This window comes from Zalophus californianus, chromosome 10 (genome assembly GCF_009762305.2).
Source record: "Zalophus californianus isolate mZalCal1 chromosome 10, mZalCal1.pri.v2, whole genome shotgun sequence".
Classification (NCBI taxonomy): Eukaryota; Metazoa; Chordata; class Mammalia; order Carnivora; family Otariidae; genus Zalophus; species Zalophus californianus.
The window spans coordinates 51,601,122-51,622,742 of NC_045604.1; the positions used below are offsets into that span (position 1 = coordinate 51,601,122).

A 21,621-nucleotide genomic window follows, 5' to 3' on the forward strand; every position below is an offset into this window, starting at 1 on the left:
TTGCAGAGCTATTCTTGGGACTAAATGAGATAAGATGCATGATACTAAATAGGCATGTAACAGAGGTTAAAATTTATATCGCTTTTATTTTTAATTCAAAAATTTAATAAACTATTCATTGTTTCACAAATATAAAGACTTATATTGCCTCTGCAGGGTCTACAAAATGCCAGCCCTAAATTCACAGTTACCAGTGTTTGCAGATCTCAGTTTTGTGGTTTAGCCTCCTCTTAACCTCATAGACCCAACCTTCCAAGCAAAATCAAACAGTCCATTGTTGAAATAAGATGACACCGACAATCATGTAGTAAGAGCCTGGATGTCCTGCTTTTTCAGTCTATATGAATGGATGCCCTCAAGAATCCTCAGTTCTTCATGGGCAACTGATGAGCCTTGGAAACTGAGAAACCAGCTCTGCTCACATCATTTTTAATTGTTAGGTTTGCTCAGCACTTTTGCCAGAGCTGCTTTTGCCTAGTAGTTAAAGCTGCTTTTTTTGGTTTGTTTGTAAAGTTTATCAAGTGGAGTGGCTCTGTGGTTAATGAAGCTGCCCGAGTGTGCCCACTGCACAGGAAGAGCACTCTTGGAGCTTAGGTGATGCTGCCCTTGGAGGTCCAAGCCGAGATGCCTCCTCACAGGGTCAGGGTCTCTTGGGGCACCTTGGTGTTCATTTATCTCATCCCACCTCGCCTCCTCCAGAGCAAAATTGTGTTAGTGAGGATCACATATTGTATTATTAGCAATGATGGGCATAATGGTTATACATGCCTCCTGGTTTTTCTAAATTGTGTTAAATATAATTTTATTTTTTTAATTTTTTAATCAAAAGCATTCTATGCTTTTTATAATATGTAAAACAGTGTATAGATGTATAAAGAAAACACTAATAAATTTCTGACCCCTCTAATTCCATGCAACTGAGATGACCAATGTTCACAGTTTAGTGCATGCATCCTTCCACTGCTTTCTCAATGTGCATACACACACACACACACACACATGCACACTCATGCGCATTTTCTTGTTTGTTTGATTTGGCAAATGGGATCATTCAGTACATGTTACCCTATAATTTGTTCCCAATCTATAGAATTATAGATACAACTGACCAATATATATACGTATATATTTCTGTAATAAAGACTCATAATCAGGGGTTGCCAACAGACCCATGCAATTTTAATTTTAATAGGACATTCCAGGTCACATTCTATAAAGATTGCATTGTCAACATTTGAGAACACCCACTGCCCCACATTCTTCCCAGTCCTGGATAGCATTAGTCTTATTAATTGTTGCCAATCAGAAGAACTAGAAATTAATGAAATTAATCTCCTTGGCCCAGTCCCTTTCTTCCAGAGGAGCTGCCTGACCACTGTCGGGGAGCCAATGTCCTGACCCTCTTGTTGGATGAGACTTCAGCCCATTATTCACAAGCTGTTCAGCTTACCTTTGTTTTGTCAGCAGAGCTCAGCTGAGTTCTCAAGTGGAGTTAGGAGCACAAGCAAGTTTAGTGTGAAGTAGCCCTGACAGCTCTAAAAGGTTGTGTTTTATTCACTAAAAGGAGGCCTAACAGTGAAGCTAAATACCGTGGTAGGAAAGGGATTCCCTAAACACCTGAGAAGGTATATTTGGAACAGAGGCCAAAATCCTCTTATCTGTCAAATCTTCCTATTTGCAAAAGATGAAAGAGTAAGACAAAGAGGGAAGGAAAGACAGAGAGTTCATGTCTTGAACACTTGTAGGATTGTTGTAGGGTTTGCAATGAAGCATACAGAGCACTTAACCCCATGCCTGCTCCATGGTGAACACCTCATCCGTTCTGATGGCTGCTATTGTTATCAACTAACAAAAGCAACATAATTTTTTCAGCTTGTGATTTGCTAGTGATAAACACTTCCTAGATAAATTACAATTTCAGTGAAGTTTCCATTCAAAGACTTGGGGTGCCTGGGTGGCTCAGTCGGTTAAGCACCTGCCTTTGGCTCAGGTCATGATCCCGGGGTCCTGGGATCGAGCCCCGCATCTGGCTCCTGGTTCAGCGGAGAACCTGCTTCTCCCTTTCCCTCTGCCCCTACCCCCATTCTCCCTGGTCAAGCTCACGCATGCGCTGTCTCTCTCTCTCAAATGAATAAACAAAATCTTAAAAAAAAAATAAAAGATTTTACCAGCTTGCAGTTTTTCAGGATAAGACAGGGGTCCCTCTTTTCAGGCATGCCTGAACCAAAGGCTCTCTTCCCCACAAGCAGAATGGGACCTTGCTACTCTTCAGACCTGTCCTCAGAGTCTAACTCCTCACTCCAGATATCTGTATTTTTGGAGCCATGGAGCCCCTCGAGGCTTCCAGCTCAGAGAGCACATTCCCAGCCTTGGGCATGCAGTTCAGCAGCTGTGGCAGTGACGCCTCTAGGCCGTGGAGAGTTCTGAGGAGCAGAGTGGGCTGGGGGAGGACCTCTGGGCAGGGGCTCTATCAGGAAGTCCCTTCTCCCAGGACTTAGTATATTTGGAAAGTATCTGAAGTTCATCCCAAAGAGCTGGTAATTTACTTACAAGAGGAACCCTGTGCTCAACTACTGTCACTTTTATTCTCTACAGTTATTATGTATTTCTATTCACTCATCTTACTACCAATTGCCTCTGCTCTACTGTAGCTCTTTAAGGATCCTGTAGCAACAAAGGGGAGCTTCCCATACTCCAAGGCCATTTTTTTTTTTCAATCACCTCGCTCTTGCTTCTAACCCTATTTCCAACCTATACAATTCTTGGCTTCCAAATCTCAGCTTTGGCCTTTTAACCCTGGTGTTGACTGTGGTCCCTCAGTGCTGACACTCAGGCTCTTACGGCCCCTCAGCCCCCTAGCTCCACTATTCTGTTGCTCAGTGCCTGACCCCCACCTCATGACTGCAGAGGCCACAGCCAGGCCAGTCCCACCTGTCCCCACCCTCCCTTCCCCTCCATTTCTCTACAGCAAGGAAAATGGTTCTCGGTGAGAACATGCATTGTCCATTTCACTGCATTCACCCTTCTGCAGCCCTTCCTCCATATTTCTGCACTCCTTGTGTGCATAGGTTGCTTGTTCCTGTCTGCTCTTGGAAGCCTGGGATGAGACCTGTGAGCCTGGCATGATTTCCACTGGTTAGAAACTTTAAAACAACCCAGTTTCCCCTGAGAACCTGTAATAGAAACATCTTAGCCTGCCTCCGTAGGACATTTTCAGTGCCTCAGTCCTGCTAACCATATGTTAAAGCCAAAGGATGACAAGATCTGTTGTAGGAGATGGGGAAGAGGCAAATCTTCCTCTCTCAGAGTCCCTGAGCTCTGCAGACAGCTGCGGCCGGATGTGCCTGCCATGCGGGGGCTCGGGGCGCTATCAGAATCCAATCTGATCCCTCCAACTGGGCTATTACACTCCAGCCCTGATAGGATCACATTCTCAGAATACAGGGTAAAATTAAATTTGAGAGAAAATGAGATTTCTTTTGTTTTCTGCAGAGTCCTATAGGATAAGTGTTCTCTATGACTTGACCTTGATGACCATGGAAAGCCCATTGTGGGCCCAGAGGAATCTGGTAGACAAATTGAATGGGCAGTTTCTTTGCTTTCCTGCTTGACACTACCCTTGGGGATGGTGGATTCCCCTTTCCATCTCCCTCTAGGCCAGCATGGGGCCAAACTGCAAAGCACTGGAGAGGAAGCTTGTCCCCAAACCCTCTCCATCCTGCCTCTGTGGCTCCTCCTCCCTCCCTGATCCCTGCTCTTCAGTGACCAAATGACTGCTGCAAGCTCCCACCTTAGCTCTCAGCTGGAATCCACCTGATCTGTTCATTTGAGCTGAAATGTTAACCGTGGCACAAAAAAAGATGGTTAACTCTTTACCTCTTTCCCTAAAGCCCTTTCAAGTAGCCTTCCAACAAAAGGCACATCTAAGCCACAGATTTCAGAGATCCTGACAAGGCTGTGGGAGATGTTCTCCCTTCCCCAAATCACAATGCTTGGACCCACTCCCCTAGGGAGAAAGAAGCCCTGAGAATGTGTTTTCCTTGCTGGCTCCTGCCAGCATTTCTGAGTGTGGGCCAAAGCTACGCTGCATCAGAATCACCTGGGATGTTGGTGCAGGGCGTATTTTCAGTCCCCTGCCCAGAATTACTAAATCAGAATCTCTTCCGTGGCTTCTAGGAAATAGACTTTTTAATGTATTGTGTCTTCCATGAGATTCTCAGACATTGTTTGAGAGCCACTGACTCTCCTGGTGGTCCTGGTTCCTTCAGACCACCACCTGTCTGATGGGTGATCTCTAGAGTGACAGACAGCTGGCTCCTTAGGCTCTTACAGATATCCCATTCCCCCCAGTGGCTGTGATGGTCAGGGACAGGGGCTTCTTAGTCCCCTCAGCTTCCCCAACAAGAAAAGCTGAGTTTTTCCAAAGAACATGTCTGGACACGTAAAAATATTAGGAGAGCCTCAGGTTAACCTGGATATAGGACCGTTCTTACTTATAGGTGGGCAGTGATGATGGTAATTACAATTTCAACCACTATCTACTGGAGGCCTATCAAGTTCTAGGCCAGGTTCAGATTATTCATAGTTATAATTTTATTTAATCCTCTCAATGTTCTTACACAGTATTATCGTGCTCTTTTTACAGATCAGGACACTGTGGCACTAAGTCATGAAACTAGTGACAGGTGCAGTAGTAGTACCTGCACTTGAGCTTGAACTCAGCTCCATCTGAATCTATTAACTCCTTCCAGGTCAATACAAATGTATAGAGCCAAAGCCCTTTCCCATCCACTAATCTGTTCTGAGTTTCACACCAGCGCTGTGAAGCAGACAGAGCAAGTTTACAGATGGGAAAGCAGGGACTGGAGGCATTCCTCATTCCAGGCCAGGTCCTGGGAAGAAACACAGTTGGGATTTGAACTCGGCATTTTACTCTCAGTTCAGAGCTTTTCTTTCCTGATACGCTGCTCTGACCTCCTGCTTCATGCACCTCAGGTTATCCACAAGAGCAGCAATACTATTGCCTTGGATTAACAAGTGTGTGTTTCCCAGGGCTGTCATAACAAATTACCATGGGCTTTGTGGCTTAAGACAATAGAATGTTATTTTCTGAAGGCTAGAAGGTCCAAAATCGAAGTGTTAGCAGGACCTAGCTTCCTCTGCAGACTCTGGAGAAGAATCCTGCCTTGCCTCTTCCAGCTTCTGGTGGCTTTGGACATTCATTCCTTGGCTTGTGGTCACATCATCCCAGTCTCTGTCTCTGTCATGTGGCCTCTGTCTCCTCCATGCCCCCACACTCCAGGACTATAAATATACTAAATTGATTAGAAAACACACACAGTTCTTCATTTTGATTGATATCTCTGTTGTTTTCTTCCCAAGTCCTGACCGAGGACTGCCACGGGGAGTGATTTTTGCTGAGGGTTAGGAGCAGGAAGGGATTCTTTTGGAGCAAAAAAATTCTTCAGGTTAGAGCAACCTGGGTAAGTGGCTCTGCAAGACCAGAGCCCAACCAGAAGGCAGAGGAGAGACGATGCCCTCTGATCTCTGAGGGACCAGTCGAAAGGGAGCTGCTGGTGGGTGGAATGGTTTTGGAAGCCACTAGTCCATAGCCATGGACCGCCTGGGTGGGATCTGGGGGCTTTCACACAGCTATAGGTATTGAAGTCTGTTTCTGGACCGGGAGAGGATCAAGGGAGAGAAGATAAAGATCACCATCTTAGTCCATTTTCCGATCACTTCCTCCCGTGGGCAGATGAATGAGGGTCGGGGTGAGGACAAACGGATTCGAAGCCCCAGGAATCCTAGATGCCGATGCTGAGCACAGAACCAGGATCTCCGCAGTGGCTGAGAGCTGCTCCAGGGGGGAGGCTGGAAGCAGTTGGCAGCCCTCTAAAAGCAGCAGAGACATTCTCTAGGGGGAGAGCAGGGTTGCAACTCCCTTGGGGAAGCTCCACTCAGCTCAGTGTTGCTCCCACTTCCTGCAGCAGCTGGGAAGGCTGGGTGGCGCTGAGGCCTCTGGGAATCCCCCCGCCCCTGGGCGCCCCAGGGAAGACGTGGCCTGCAGGCCAAGAAAGCTGTTTTCCTCAGATGTTGCTGACAGACCCAGCGCCAGCCAGTGCCAGAGAACATTCCCCACCCCAGCCCAGAGCCCCCTTCACAAGCACTTACACATCCCTACACATTCCCTTTCGTGGTCCCAGCTTCTAGTTTGGATACAATTCTTGCATCCATGGTATTCCCTTTTCCTGATACTTGGGAAGGAGGTTTTACAGACAGAACAGGCAGAATAATCACCCTGTTGTTTTTCATAGTTGTGGGTTATTTGAGAAGAAATAAAAAGACATCAAAAAAGGGATTACCGGGGCTGACGTGGGAATTGTAGCAGCCAGGTTTGCTGTTACTGGAGGCTCCTGGGAGCTCTCCCAGGTAAATAGAGGTCTCTTCCTCTCCAGAGCTCTTAAGCTGCAAAGGTGGTTAACTCCTTGGTGCCAGAGCATCAGTAGCCCTGGTCAAGCTGAGGATGAGACCCCCTGAATTTGTGCCCATCTGACACTTGCACAGAAAGCTGGGGACAACCAAGAGCCAGGGAGGGCTCAACTGCAGGCTGTTCCCCCTCTGGGCTAGAGAACAGGCACCACACCGCAACTGTGTAGTAGAACACAGGGGCTCTGGAACTCCATTTCCTTTGTACTCTTCTCTGTGAGCCTCTTGGTGGCTCCCCCTGCCACCATCACCCCACTCCTCCCAGAGAACTACTGTTCCCTTTAGCTTCCTGTGTGAGCTTCCTGTAATGACGATCTGGCTTCTGATTACCCCCAGCCACATTCTTGTTTATATAGTTGTTCTCAACATGAATGAGTGCTAGGGATGCCACCTGTCCCAGCTGGGCCACGCACCTGCAAATCCCCAATTTCCTGCCACGCAGCAGTGTTCAGTAGGAAAACGAGAGCAGGTAAGACAGTTCTGCTCCTTCTGTTCTGTTCACATGCTGCTTCCTGATCCAAAGTTTCTAAGACTCGTTTATCCTCCAAATATTTGTCTAGCGTTCCAAGTTCTACACTAGGTATGTAAGATACAGAAATGTATAATGACAATAACACTTAACATTTACCCAACATGTATTATGTACAAAGCACTATGCTTTAGGGCTTTGCGTGGATGATCTCACTCAGTGCTCTGCACAGCCTCCTGGATGGAACAACATTATTATCCCTATTTGACAGAGGAGGAATCCAAGCCTAAAGAGGCAAAATGGCTTGTCCACAATGTCTCAGCCAAGAAGCTGTGGGATGGGGATTTGAACCAGGGCACAGACTCAATCCCGAGCCATACTCTTAACCTTTGGACAATACAAATCTGTGGCTCCAAGGTGTTTATAATCTATCAGGAAAGATAGGACAACCACTACTCAGCACATGCTGAGAGTTTCTAAATGCTTAGAGAAGGGATAAGGTGATCTGGGTGTAAGGGTGGGGAGCAGGGAGGGGGGTAGCAGGAAAATTTTAAATGAGGTCAAATTTGAGGAAAACATTGAAGAGCAGGTAGTAATATTAACAAGACCTTATCAAGCACTTGTTATGTATCTAATGTTGGGCCAATGATTTCTACAAGCAGGCGAGGTAGGGCTATGATGAACTCATGTAATAGGTTAAGAAATTGAAACCACAGAAGAGTTGAGTGTAATTTGGATAGATGTATCTGGCAGTGGGGGCAATAGGCAGGGGGGAGAAAGTATCCATAAATGCACAAGGGTGGGAACCTCAGGGTGAATTTGAGGGCAGTATGGAGCTAAGTTTGGTGGGGATGTCAGCTCCATAAAGGGAAGCAAGAAAGGTCAGATGGGGATTCAGACTAAGGGTTTGGACTTAATTCAGTGGGCAGTGAGGAGGCATTAGAAGATTTTAATCAGGAAGATGAATTTGGCAGCAGGATTCAGGCTGGAGTGAAGACTGATGTAGATACAGAGTGGAGCAAGGGGCCTGTTACAGTAAATCATGTCCATCATTTGGTCCACAATATATATTGAGTTGCTGCCGTGTGCCAGAATAGAGTGGCCAGCCAAGAAGAAGAGCTCTTGGCCCTCCCACAGTTGACAGTTGAGGACAATGCCAGCAAAGACCTGAATCAAGGCAGAGCGACAGCATAGGGAAGAAGGCTGGGTGGTAATAGTATTTCATATTTAGAACCAGCAGGACAATTGGGACATTCAGGCTGCTCTCAGCAGATGGAACAGGGAACGTGCCTGGGGATTAGGGGCCAAACCACCTGGAAGGTAAGTATGAGACTGAAAACGACAAGTCAACTTACTAAACGAGTTAGAGTTTAGAAGGTATTTTTTTTTTTACTCATACAAACTCATTTGAGGTTGAGCTTACATGAAAGGGCATCTCACACACCTGCCAGCCCCGGTGAGGGGCTCTGAGCCCGGGCTTCAGGAGCACTGGACACTAGAGGCTAGCCTCATGCAAAGCATGACCCGTGTGACTGAATTCCGTGAGCACATCTGGGGGCCTTAGTGTTTGAACCACCTACTCATCACTGCTCTGCCCAACTGTGCATGTGTGGCTCATTCAGCAGCTCTGCTTCTCTCCTCTCTCCCTCCTGATGCCAGTCTTTGGGCTGTGGTTCTGCTTTTTAGCAGTTCTGCTGGATGGGTGGGCAAGGGGATAGGAAAAGCTCCAGAACTCAGACTCGTTTCTTTGGCTCATCCTGGCAGCTCTGATGAAAGCCGGGTGTAGGAGCAGGGTGGGGCGGGGTGAGGTTGCTGAGTCAAGCCTGGTTGTTACATAGCCTCTGTCCAATTCTCTCTGCCTGTCTCAGTTTTACCAGACTTCAGGTAGCCCAGTCCACACCCAATAGACGCTCTATAACAGGTTGATGATAAAACTTGAGAGCCGTCCTCCTAGCTGGAAATCCACACTCATTGCTCTGAGCTTCCTAGGCTCTTTGCATGTATTATTATTACACTCTTACAAGCGGGTGGCGGGGGAGGAGAAGGTTCTATGCCAGAAATTCCCTCTGGGCCCCTGAAATCACTTTTTGGACTTTGCTGCCAGTACAGCCAAAGAGAGAGTTATTAGCAAAAATGACTCAGTTAATGTGAAATTACCCATTGTGACAATTACATAACACTTTACTTTCCATTTAATCCCCTGGTTTCATTTCACTGGTGAGGTAGCTTTTATTAGTCCCATTTTATAGATGGGTAAATTTCAGCCTGATGATTTACATAAGACACTGGGCTACTTAGGGAAGAAATGAATTGGAATGAACGTCTTCTTAATCCGAAGCCACTGTGGTTTCCATCCCAACAAACAACCTGTGTGTTTGCATTGTTTTAGTGGTGACTGGCTCTGTTTATTATATTTTTTTTTCTCAAAGGGCAGAGCAGGGACAAGCATTTGATTCCCATCAGTACCCTGAGGACTACAAACCTGGCTACTCTCCTGGTTCAGCCCTCACCAGTGTTGGGTCTTGAAAGCCAGTCCCACAACATGCTTGAGGCCTTACTTCCTCATCTGTAAGATGGTGGGTTAGGATTGGATAATTTCCTAAGACTCTTCAAGTTCTGACTATGCTTTCATGGCTAGTATTAGGTCACTCCCTTCTTAGGTCCAAAGCTAGCTGTAGCGGACATTTGCTTTCTCCCCAACCAGTCCTCCATAGATTAGTGAGCCTACTTAGCTTTCTTCTGTCAATACGTCAGCTCAATTATCCATGTGACTTTTCTGGTCTCCCAAAACTAAAGTGGTCCCACAGTGAAATGGCATGATGATGTACCTGCTGCTCTGGCAAAAGTCCTGGAGGGGGCCAATCCTGGGTTGGGACTCTGCACGAAGTTTTGTGTGCTGCAGGCTGGTAAAGGCTCTGTAAATACTAGATGCTCCCTTTGGTCCTTTGCGCAGCAATGGACACTGGTCTCAAGAGCAGCGGCTTGCCAGCAGAGAGGCTCTCATGGTTGAGTATGGTGTCTGTCTTCTTTTAGGAAGCCAGACAGCCTGAGATGGCCCAGGAGGGACATGGAGTAGACCGCTGTGGAGGAGTGGATTGAAGGGAATGGGTCCTTGGTCCCTAAGAGACCCTCCTACCATCCCAGTGCAGCAGGGTCTTCTTTTCAAGAAGGCCACTTCTTCTCTAGTTGCAGAAGAAGCTGCCCTTCCAGTCTAACACAGTTGGGCCAGGAGGCCAGCGAGGCACAGCTGCGCACTAAGGAACAACAGCCAGATGGAAAACTGAAGAGGCACACCAGTGCCTGATGGAATCCTCAGCTCTCTAAGATGAATCACATCCTAGATGCTGGGCACTCCTGGGCAAAAGGCGAGGGCAGTGTTTGATGAATGGCATCGCCCAAAGTGGAGCTTCAAATAGTCCTTGCACCCAGGTCAGCGGCTTGCCCAGGCAATATGTTTCTGGAGGTGACAAGCAGCTTCAGGCTCCTCAGTAGACTACAAAGCAGGTGTATTCAGGCCAGCCAGGTTGGAGGTTCTCACTTCCCACTGTAAGCAATGACCCTAGGGCTTTGTGAGAGGGTTCTCCTGAGGCAGCGCTCGCAGGCTTGGGAAGGGCATCTACTGGCAGGGTGGGCAAAAGCGAACAAATGATTTCCTCTTAGCCAGCTGGGATGGAGACTCCCCTCGTGAAACAGAGCTGCAGTTTAATGGCATGGAACAAAAGCAGCTAAGCGGCTGCCAATATGCATCCGGCTGGCATCCAGTTGAGTCCCAGAACTGTAGTAAAAACAAGGGGGAGAGGGGAAAATAACCCGCCCTGCCTGGTTGATTTGTGGTGTCTGCAGTGACACTGCATTTGTATTTGCCTTTTCTCTGAAGAGGAGGTGGGCTCCAATGATAACAGTTTCAATCTCAAGGCCAGACATGTAATCGCCTGCCATTACTCCTTAATTACATGGTAACTACTACACCATTACTTTCTAACTCCAGTCTAATTGCAACTCACTTCTGATTAGTGGGCAATAAACACCCACAAACAGGGTCCGAGATCTATTTCCATAAAGCTTACTGGCAGCCTAAGACAAGGAATGCAAACATACAAATTGGGTGACTGCGGGGAGCTTGCCCCAGTAATCATAAAGAACATCGGTTGAGCTTGAACTATCCTCCCAATTAAGGAACAGAGCGATTTGGGAGTGGAGCGGAGACGTAGGGACCTGTATCCTAGTAGACAGAGTGCAGGAGGTGGGGATGTGGAGGTCTGGAGCCCAAGGTCTCCAGATCTTTTATTTATGGTGGTGTCATCTTTGCTAAGCACTTCACCTTCCTAAGAAAAAATGAGTAAAATACACAAAAACTTTACTTTGCAAAAATAAAGATGGAAAAAAGATCCTGTTTGTGAAAAAGCTCTGTGAAATAAAAGATATTGGGTAGTTAACTGTTACTATTATTTTTAGGGTGAGGAACACCCTTTGATAGTGAAAGAACATTCGAGGCCCCCAGCCAGTTCTTCTCGGGCTTTAATGTACATGCAGATCCCCTGGGGATCTCAGATTCTGATTCAGTAGGTCTGGGTGGCACTAAGATCCTTCATTTCTAACAAGCTCCCTGGTGATGCTGATGCTACTGGTCCCAAGACCTCACTAGGACTAGAAGGCTCTAGGCCATTCTGACTCAAGGAGCAGCTGTGGTCCATGATAGAAAGTAGGGCAGAATGAACACATGGTCCCTGATGGGAGCCAGCACACATGGCAGCCTCACCTCCTGGTGCAGACAGCAGCATTGTCTGGGAGCATGAACACATTAACACAGTAACCAAGGTACACACTCAACTCAGGTCAGGTCTTCAGTGTAAGTGCTCCACATACAGTGGGATAAATCTTGGGGAGAGGACACCAGGAAGGTTCTGAAGAAAGGAGGGGTTTTGTTTGATGATCGGCAAAGGTGTTCCTATATCAGAAAATGCTCCGCATGTGAGCATGATGATTCTGGTCAGGGGCTCCAGATGGACCTCTCGCTCTTCAAAATCTGACCACAGAAGGGGCTCAGGTTACTATTTGATGGAAAGAAGAGGTGAAAGGAGGAAAGAAGGAAGGAAGGAAGGAAGGAAGGGAGGGAGGGAGGGAGGAAGGAAGGAAGGAAGGAAGGAAGGAAGGAAGGAAGGAAGGAAGGAAGGAAGGAAGGTAGAGGGAGAGAGGGAAAGGGGGAGAGAGGGAAGGAGGAAGAGAATGAATTCTTTTGGGGGTAGTGGGAAGAATAGACATTGCCTACTTCACATTTTTGTTAATGGCTGACACTGAAAAGAATGCCAGAATTACAGATGGTTGAAGCTGGAAGGCATCTGTGAAGTCATATTTTTCAACCTCTCATTTCACAGCGTAGAAAACAGAGACAAAGCGCCTTTCCTGCACTCCTACAGGGACTTGGTGGCAAAGCCAGGACTAGATCCCAGCTTCCCCAGTTCTCATTGCTGTCTTATTTCCCATGCTCCTCATACCAAATAAATGAAACTTGCTTCATGGAATGTCCTTACATGCCAAATGCCCAGAAAGAATGGAGGCATGGCAGCTGGAGCCCAGCTGGAGCCACCATGGACTGTAGCCCTCCTTGACTCTTTGCTGAGCCTCTTGGTGCCCTCAGCTCTGAACACCATGTATTTGATTTCCAAGAGAAGACACTGGGTTTCTTCTGTTCCCATCCAATAGCGGGGAGAAGCCAGCTACCCCAGGACCCCAAACCTTCAAGGTTCTGATTCAGACTGATGATGCCTTTCACATGCCTGGACCTCACCACACACTTGGCATAACCTGACAGCATCTGAGAGGCATGAGCCCCTGGGGAGGGATAAGGGACAGTACTACCTTCTCAAGAAGACATCTGGTATCCCTAAGTGCTACAGTACATCTCAGGCAATGCAGCCACGCCAGGCTGGTGGGGGATGCAGAGGCAGGGCCCGGAGGAGGAATGCTTTGGCAGTGAACACAAGGGCAAGGTGAGAGTGAAGGGCAAAGTGACCCGATAAGATTGCCCTTCTGGGAGGACACTGCTGAGCAGAACCCTTAGAATCCAGAAATACCATTCAAGGTGCATGGGGAGAGATAATGGGCCTGGAAGCCAGCTAGACTGTGGCATGCCTCCTGGCAGGCTCTCTGCTCCATATATGAAGTCAAGAGCCTGTAGTGGAGCAGAGCATATCCACATGCCAGTCTTCAAGTCATTTTTTAAAATAACCTTAATCTACCACCTATACTATGTACATTAGGTGAGCAAATTTAATATAAACTCATATTACAACATTACTTGTGAAACTCCTAGCAGTGAGCATGGGAAGTCATTAAATATCCTTTTAGCAAAAACTCCAGTGAGATTCCTAACAATTATGTAGAATAGAATCTAAAACTACATGAATGTGGGGTGTTTTAGAAGTCCAATTGAAGGGTGCATGCTATGTTCGTGATACAGAGTGTAAATAAGAGTGTTGAAGGTTTCAGATTTGTTTCTTATCTCTATGTAGTACCATGAAACATGTCATTATTGGCAAGGCTGGCTTTATCTTCATGCTCCTCTTTATACATCAGCTTCATGGTCAACTCCTCACCAAGGAGGATGCTGAAGTTCAGAGATGTCAGGAGACTGACCAATGTGACTCGGTAAAACAGGGTTGTCCTGGCCTGGGGCTCTCGCATGCCTGAGTTTATACCAGGACATAGCCCAGCTAAAAATAGAAGTCGATGGCAGTCTATTTAGGCTCTGGGTCACACCAGCCTCATCCAAAGATGAAAGGTTTATAATTCTATTAGCAACACTTAGCCCTCATTGACCTCTGCTGTCCTTTCTTTGTCTCCACTGATGTAAGCAAGCCATTTCCCTCCTGCCTCCCTCTCCTGCAGCCTCAGGAGGGAGGCTGCTTTGGCTTCTCACCAGCCCCTGGTTATGTGGTGGGGTTCCCTGATGAGTCCAGATGGTCCCACCGCAGCTACACTCCAGGCTGCCGGCTAGAGGAAGGGAGCCTGTGGTCCTTTTTCCCTCAATATTTTTACCTGTGGCCCCATTGTGCTGTATACACCACATAACCTGCAACAGTGCAAGAAAGCCTGCGTGTTGAGTGTCTGTGTGTGCACACACAGTCCAGGTGGGGGTAGGGTGAGGCGGGATTTATCCCGAGGAGCCCCCGTGACAAGGTCTCCCTTCTAAGAGGCAGAAAATACTGGGGAGAGGTATTTAGACAGGGACCTGGCAGAGGGAGGCCTGGAGGACACATGGTTACCAAAGCAGCTGCCCCGGGTCCCTGTCAGAAGTAATGACGATAGTGTATGCTAGGAAGAGTCAGGATTCAGGCTCTGGGGAGAAGAAGAACGTTGGGAGAATGTCTATAAGTCCTCCACCTTTTTAAACCAACTGGAGCTGATGATGATGATGATGATGATGAATTCCTGGAAGAGTTGGAAGAAACGATCAAGAAAGAATATCATAAAGAAAAACAAGATTCCCAAGAGGTAGCAGGAAATCAAAACCCCTGCCAAGATGGCGAGGAGGAGAACATGGCCGGGAGAGGAGGGAAGCCAACACCTGCTTCCTCTGGCCAGCGTGTCTGGCTCACTCAGCCCAATTTCAGTATCGGCTCAGCTTCGCCTCCCGCCTCCCCCCTCCCCCAGGCTCGCCCCTACCACATAAGGCATGACATTCTTTTCCCCACCATCCCCACCCCTCCCCACCATATTGCAACTGACAACAAAGGGATTTGGGTACAGTATACTCAATTCTTTAGTGAGACAAATTATGAAATGAACATATATGCAAGATGTAGTAATTAACACTCGCTGAGTGCTTGCTGTGTACATCATCTCTAAAAGTAAGAGTAGTCATGCAAGGTGAGATTTGGAAAGGTTCAGTAACTTGCCCAAGACCACACAGCTAGTAATTGACAGGGCTGCGGTTTGACTGGGTTCATGTTTCCCCAGAGCACATGCTTTCTCATAATACCATAGAAATCTCTCCAAGGGAGGTGGTGGGAATTCCAATTGGGCACATGTTCATCTTTGTAGGAGGCATTTAATAAACACTAGATATAGACTGAGTATGCAGGATGCCTGATGCTGATCCAGTCTCTCTTGACTTTGCTGACATGTTTTCTCCAGGAAGGGAGAGGGCACTGGCCTGACTCAAAGTCCCTAAGTGGAGGTCAGAGCACCACCTGGCCAGGAGCTGGTAATGGGATTGTGGTAACAGAACACTCATGTCAGCAAGGCAAGCAATTGGGCTGAGAAATAGGACCTCCAGCCTCAGACGACAGAAGAGCAGGAGGCCACACAGAATGGACCTCGTGGTGACAATGAGATCAGCTGCGTGATTGAGGTGTACAGAGGACAGGCAGTGTATGCCGGCACACTGGCTCTGGGACAGGATTGGTGGGGAGGGGATATGTGTACTGACTTGTAGGATCTGCCAGTTTCCATGGCTGTCAATGCTCCCACCATGGTCAATTTCAAGCTACCAATGTGATGTCAACTGGCTCACAATATTCCTCCCAAATTTGGCACTAAGCTTTTACCACTGCACCCAGGAAATGCTACACGAAGGACTTAAACCCTAGCCAAAATAGAACCTAGCTACAGACTCAGAAGTCTGGACAGGATTGCAGGAATTTGGAGGGATCATGCCTCTGTATTGGAGCATCATTCTAGAAAGATAGTTCTACTTAAACAGTGCCCGGGGGAGATCCTTGCAAAGTGTCTCCTGGCAACCCTTTCACTGGTTTCCAATTCCCATAACATACATACAGCTCTAGGTATCTGAACTGAATACCTACAGTCACAAATTACTGATTAATCCATTCCCTTATCAAATATTTTTAAGGCCTTCCCAAGTGCCAGTCACTGTGTTGGACCCATAAATCCTCAGTCCCTCTCGACCATACATGCCTTGAGGAAGGGGTCATGTTGATACCCCAGCACACAGCACAGTGCCAGGCACATAAGAAACATTTGTATATTTGTTGAGCAAATGATTGGAATGAAGCTCATTAATGGAAAAAAATAATATAAAGAAAAACAATATATCTTTAGGGAACTAAGAGAAGTTTATTTTCTCCACAGTATCTATTCTCCCTTTCTCAGCCTTTGTCTCATCTCATAAGTGGTTTGGGATTTTAAAGACATCACAGAAAGATTAAGGGTACATTTGTCAAGGTTAGAAGGTCCTTAACTCATTTGTAAAACAGCTGCATTACTTTATATGTTAAGAAAGGTGGGCTTTTTTTTTTTTCTAATTGAAAAAAAAATCTATCAATGCCAGCAGTGGAGTGCTCGGGGGGGATGGAGAATCCTAGTGTTTGGCACTGTCTGTGGGTCCAGCCTTTGAATAAAAGAGCAGAGGCCTGACGCATTGACTGGCGCCTTGTCCCTGCAGGGCATTTTTGAAAGAGAAGGCCATTTCCCACAACCCGAACTTCCTCTGCAATGGAGTGGAGTTCCTAAAACGTCAGCAGATATGCAAAGACAGGGAGCCCTGTAAGAAAGAGACTTAGATCAAGGTATCAGTGGGAGCAGCCAGGTGGCGGAAGGAGCAGTTACAGGAGCTGGAGCTGCCGATTAAGCTGATCAAGATGACAACCTCCCCAAAGCACCAAGACTTCGTGTCAGAGCCCATGGGGGAAAGCCAGTGGGGAGCCTGGCTGGGATTGGTGAAGTCTTGGGCAAGAAGCTGGAGGAAATGGGCTTTGACAAGGCCTATGTGGTCCTTGGCCAGTTTCTGGTGCTAAAGAAAGATGAAGATCTCTTCCGGGAATGGCTGAAGGACACATGTGGTGCCAATGCCAAGCAGTCCTGGGACTGCTTCGGGTGACTTTGAGAGTGGTGTGACACCTTCTTGTGAGGCTTTCTTGGGGACCCCCCAGTCCCTAGCCCCAGCATTGAGTCTCCAGAGTTTGTAGCCGGGTAGGGACTCCTCCCCTGTCCTCTACAAAGGAAGAGATTGCTGTTGTTGTACTCACTTCTGATGTACTTCAAGGTCTTTTGGGAGTTCTCTCCTCTCACCATTTCAACTTTTTTGAAATTCTCGCTCTTGCATGCATCTCCCTTCTTCCCCTGCCAGTTTCGTGTTAACAATTATCAGCTTTTCCGAGGGGATTCCTGGCCCTTCCTTCACCCCCCGCGCCCACTGGTCTGTTTTATGCTATTTCGCTCCTTTTTTGGCGGAATAGTCACTGTCCTTGTAAAGTTTTTTAAATCAATAAAGTCAGTGGCCTTCAAAAAAGAAAGAAAGAAAGAAAGAAAGAGACTCCTGAGCAAAACTACAGGGTCATTTAGAGCCTTAGGACCACCTAAGGATGCTGGAGCATCCTTTAGTCCAAGGCAGTATAGAAGAAACCAAAGGATGGGGTGAGGGGAGTGGGGCCCAAAGGTGAGCCCCGCTGACCAGTATCTCTTGGAGACTGAGGAAAGACAAGGGTGGATGGTAAGGAAATCCAGGCTAGAGCTCCCCCTGCCTCCCCCTACCCCCAAAACCCAACCTGGAAGCTGCTTCTCCAAAATTGAGATTGAGTGGGTTTATCAAGCTCATTCCTAGGAAGGACTCTGTAGCTGGTGTCTAACAGATGAAGAACTATATTATCTAGTCTGTGACCTCCAAGGAAGGAATTATCTCAGGGCCCCAAGGAAGGTTGGGTATTAGATATAAAACATGAAACATTTTCAATTGCTGCTTGTCTGTTTTTCGTCGTCGTCCCCCCAACACACATTGATTTAAACTCAATCTACAGCACTATTATTTTCCTCATATCTCTATTATAGGATTAATCATGTTGTGCTATATTACTTTGTGTGTCTGTCTCCACTGCTGTCTGAGAGCTACTCAGTGGCAGGAACTGTGTGTCTACGTGTTTTCAGTGCCTGGAACAACCCCCCAAACACAGGCAGTGTTTTCAATATGCTTCTGTAGTGAACCAATTAATTCATTTGTTAATGGGTCAGCATGAGGAGAAAGAGAAGGAGGTCAAGAGCAGAGGGAAGGAAATGGAGACCAGGATAGGAGCTTGAAGAGTCAGAAATACACCTGAGACAAGGGGCTTGGGTGGACATCACTCCACACTGACATGACAGAATCAAGAACGATCCCCAGATGACCACGAGCCTCGGAGGAATCAAAAGCAGTGCCGCTTTCTTCCAAAATGGTGGGCCAGGTTAAGTCACTCTGCAAGTTTTTAAGTTTAAATAAATAAATGCATCAGTGAAGAACCAAGCAAAGGGCAAGGAGGAGGCGATTTCAACAGAAACATCAAAGGGTGACCTTTAAAGTAGAAGCTGGGCGAGAGCATCTGGGTTTCCAGGCCAACAGGGAGCATGGAGCAGCCTCGGTGATGAAGTGATGTAGTAATTCCCACAGGAAGGGAAAACACCAATGAGGCACCCAGCATATATAGTTAGCACCCAAGGATCCTGTCCTTCCTCCCTCTCTTCTTTCATGCCATTCTTAGGAGTCCAGATGGGAGCATCTCCTCCAGGACCCTCAGAGAAGCTGGAGGGGAAGATCTCTGAGGTGTGTCAAATTTTAAAAATCCCAACTTGGTGAGGAGACACTACTAGAAAGGATTATTTCAAGGGTGGAGAAAGGATCTCTTGCAATAGGGAGACCTCTGTAACATAGATCTGCAAGTATCCCATGGAGGCAAAGGGGTGTTCTTGTACAGGGAGGAGCAGACCAGGCTGCAGAGAACCAGGGCTGGGGACGTGGGTTGGAAGGGTGGCAGGATAGGACGGTAGATGGGGGGATGACCCTGAGGCCAGCTCATTCTCAGGACGGGCTTTAAGGAGTTGAAAGCTGACCAAAGTTCAGGGATATGGGGGAGGGAGAGAAGCTTAACCAAAGTTTGGTAACAAGCATCTTGTTCCAATTGATCGGTGGGGAGAAGTGGTTCAGCTACTCATTTATGAGGAACACAGAGGATCTGTGTCCAGCCCTGACATAGGTAAACAAGGGGGCATCTATGAGTCTTACCTCAGTCATCTGGAGAAGGATGGATCTTTCCTGAAACAGAAAAGTTTTCTTATCTTCCCTGTTTTCCAGGATCACAGGGCTCAGGTAAAACTCAGCACTGCCAGGTATAAGAAGCTTTCTTTACATTTATCCCCATCTGCAGAAACTAGGGTGGTTTTGTTCTCAGTGATGTTTTTCCTAAGGTGGTTGGTTATGTTATTTGTCTGGAATCAAGCTTCCGCTTATGATCAAAGCTGTTTAGGTCCCAATCTTCAGCCTATCTTTTTTTTACTTGAGTGCATCAGATTAGGTGTTCTATATGTATCCAAATTTCAATATGGATATGATCCCAGCATTATATTCTCATTAGCAAGACTATCCCTGTCACATAACAATCTCTTAAGTTCTGTCCACTGAGTGACATTTTATAAGATCATTTAAATTCCTTTGGCTTTACCTCTGTCCCCATCAAAGAAAACTTCTGATGATGATTTGGCTTCTCATGTAGTTTGACTACAGGGAAACAATGCACTAATCATGGAGCATTTAGTGCTCTGCTTGTATGAAAATGGCTCCTCATTGTAACTTAATCAGCTGGCCTTGACATTAACCTCTCTCTCACATGCATCTCAGGCACCCAGCATATATAGTTAGCACCCAAGGATCCTGTCCTTCCTGACACTTGTTAACACAAGTCAGCCCAGTGTCACCTGGCCAAAGACAGAAATTGTCTCTATGCCTGCCAAGTAGAAGCCAAGTCCCAAGAGTGTGGGGACATCTACAAGGTACTCCTGAGGATGGCACCTTAGATGACCCCACTACTAAGTCCAGCTCCTATTTCTAAAACCCTCAAGTCTCTGCAGCCAAAAACTGTTGAAAGGTCTATCCCCCAGATCACCTCAACCTCAGCAGCTGTTGTAAAAAGACAGGAAACACGGACCCCATTCCTAGTGTTTACTTTTTTTCCTTCTTTTTATTGATTTATTCCTCATTCCCCTCTTCCATTCTCTTACCTCCATAGGCAATGATTCTAATGTATTTGATGTATGTGTATGTTCTTGCAAACTATGCGTGTTATCAATCCAATATTTATGTAAGTCGAATTGAGTAATAAATTTAACTCAAGTTTTTACTTCCTCTACTTCTCACTATGCTTGAAGGCTCCATCTGGGTTACTATATGCACATTTAGTCTATAGCTTCCTCCTGCTGCAAAGTGCTCCATGATGTGCATGGACTACGTGTGGCTTATCCATTCCCCAGGATCAAAACTCAAGAGAATCCCCACCACATTGCCCAGCAAACAGGGCTGTGGGGAGGGGTCTGGAGCATGCCTCTTTGTGGACCTCCAGTTCTTTGGAATGTATGCAGATTGGCTCCATTTGAGGACTACCAGACTGTTCTCTAGAATGGCTGTACACTCCTACTTGCAGGGCTTGAGGGTTTGTATAGCCCACATCCATGCCAATACCTGGTGTCATCTAACTTTAGGATTTTTGTCACTCCCCCAGTTTAAAGTGGTGTCTCATTATTTAACTTTGCACAGTTCTGATTACTAATGTGCTTGAACAGCTCTTCTTTTCCTTATTACACTCTGGAGTTCAGTCTTTTTATTTCCTATTCTTACCTTCTGTCCATTTTTCCGTTAGATTTTCTGTCTTTTTGTTGTTGATTTACAGGAGCCCCTTATACATTTTATATATCAGTCCTTTGTAATTTTCAGACATTACAATATTTCTTCCCAATATTATCTGTCAATTTTATCTGCATTATTCATAAATCCTTTTTTTCAATCAGATTCCACTTTTTTTTTCCTTATGCCTTATGTTTTGGAAATTTTGTTTAGGAAGTTCTTCCTCTACCCAAGATCACAAAGTGATTCTCGTACATTTTTTTAAGATTCTTTATTGTTTTTTTTATTATTATGTTATGTTAATCACCATACATTACATCATTAGTTTTTGATATAGTGTTCCATGATTCATTGTTTGCGTATAACACCCAGTGCTCCATGCAGAACGTGCTCTCTTTAAAGAGGGCACGGTTCTCTTACATTTTCTTCCAACAACATTTTACTAGGCATTGCATTTAGCCCTTTAATTTGCATGTTCTACTTTGTGTGATGCTCATTTAAAGGAATAGAGTTGTTTTTCTCCAGAAAGATAACTGCAGCAAATGGTTAAGTAAAGTAAGTCCACGAAATTAATGCCATCTTAAACAATCTGTCTTCTCCCCATTGATTTCTAGCGCCCCCTTTATTGTATATTACATTTCCATAGCAATGTGTACTATCAGAAAGTTTCCAGATTAGATCCACTTGTTAGAGAATAATAAGACATCAGAAGATTTCTTGAAAATAGAAACATCAAAGGCTTCTAAACCCCGTGGTGCTTCTGGGGTGAACTGTATTAGAAGGAAAGCATGTGCACACAGCAAAGCTCCTTGGCGTCTCCCAGTAAGGCATAGAGTCTTCAGGCCTGAGAGCCTCTGCTGTTCTTCTCACTATAGAACTGACTGGGCTCAGCAGGAGCTAGTATTAGTTCGTTGGCTGCCGTGTATTTGAAACTTTCATAAATCCCCTAAGGATAATAGCTTCCACGCCTTAGGAAAACCTCATGAAGTACTTAGTATCATCTCCACTTTATAGTTGAGGAAAATGGGGGGGGGGAATAATATAACTTACACCAGTCTGCCCA

The 21,621-nt window shown here is 46.2% G+C and overlaps 1 protein-coding gene and 1 pseudogene across 5 annotated transcripts in view; both read left to right on the plus strand.

Annotated features, from left to right (window-relative positions):
• Positions 1 to 21,621, plus strand: part of TNR (tenascin R) — a 424,235-nt gene that overhangs the window by 106,292 nt on the left and 296,322 nt on the right. The window lies entirely within an intron of this gene.
• Positions 16,558 to 16,826, plus strand: LOC113933193 (annotated as a pseudogene).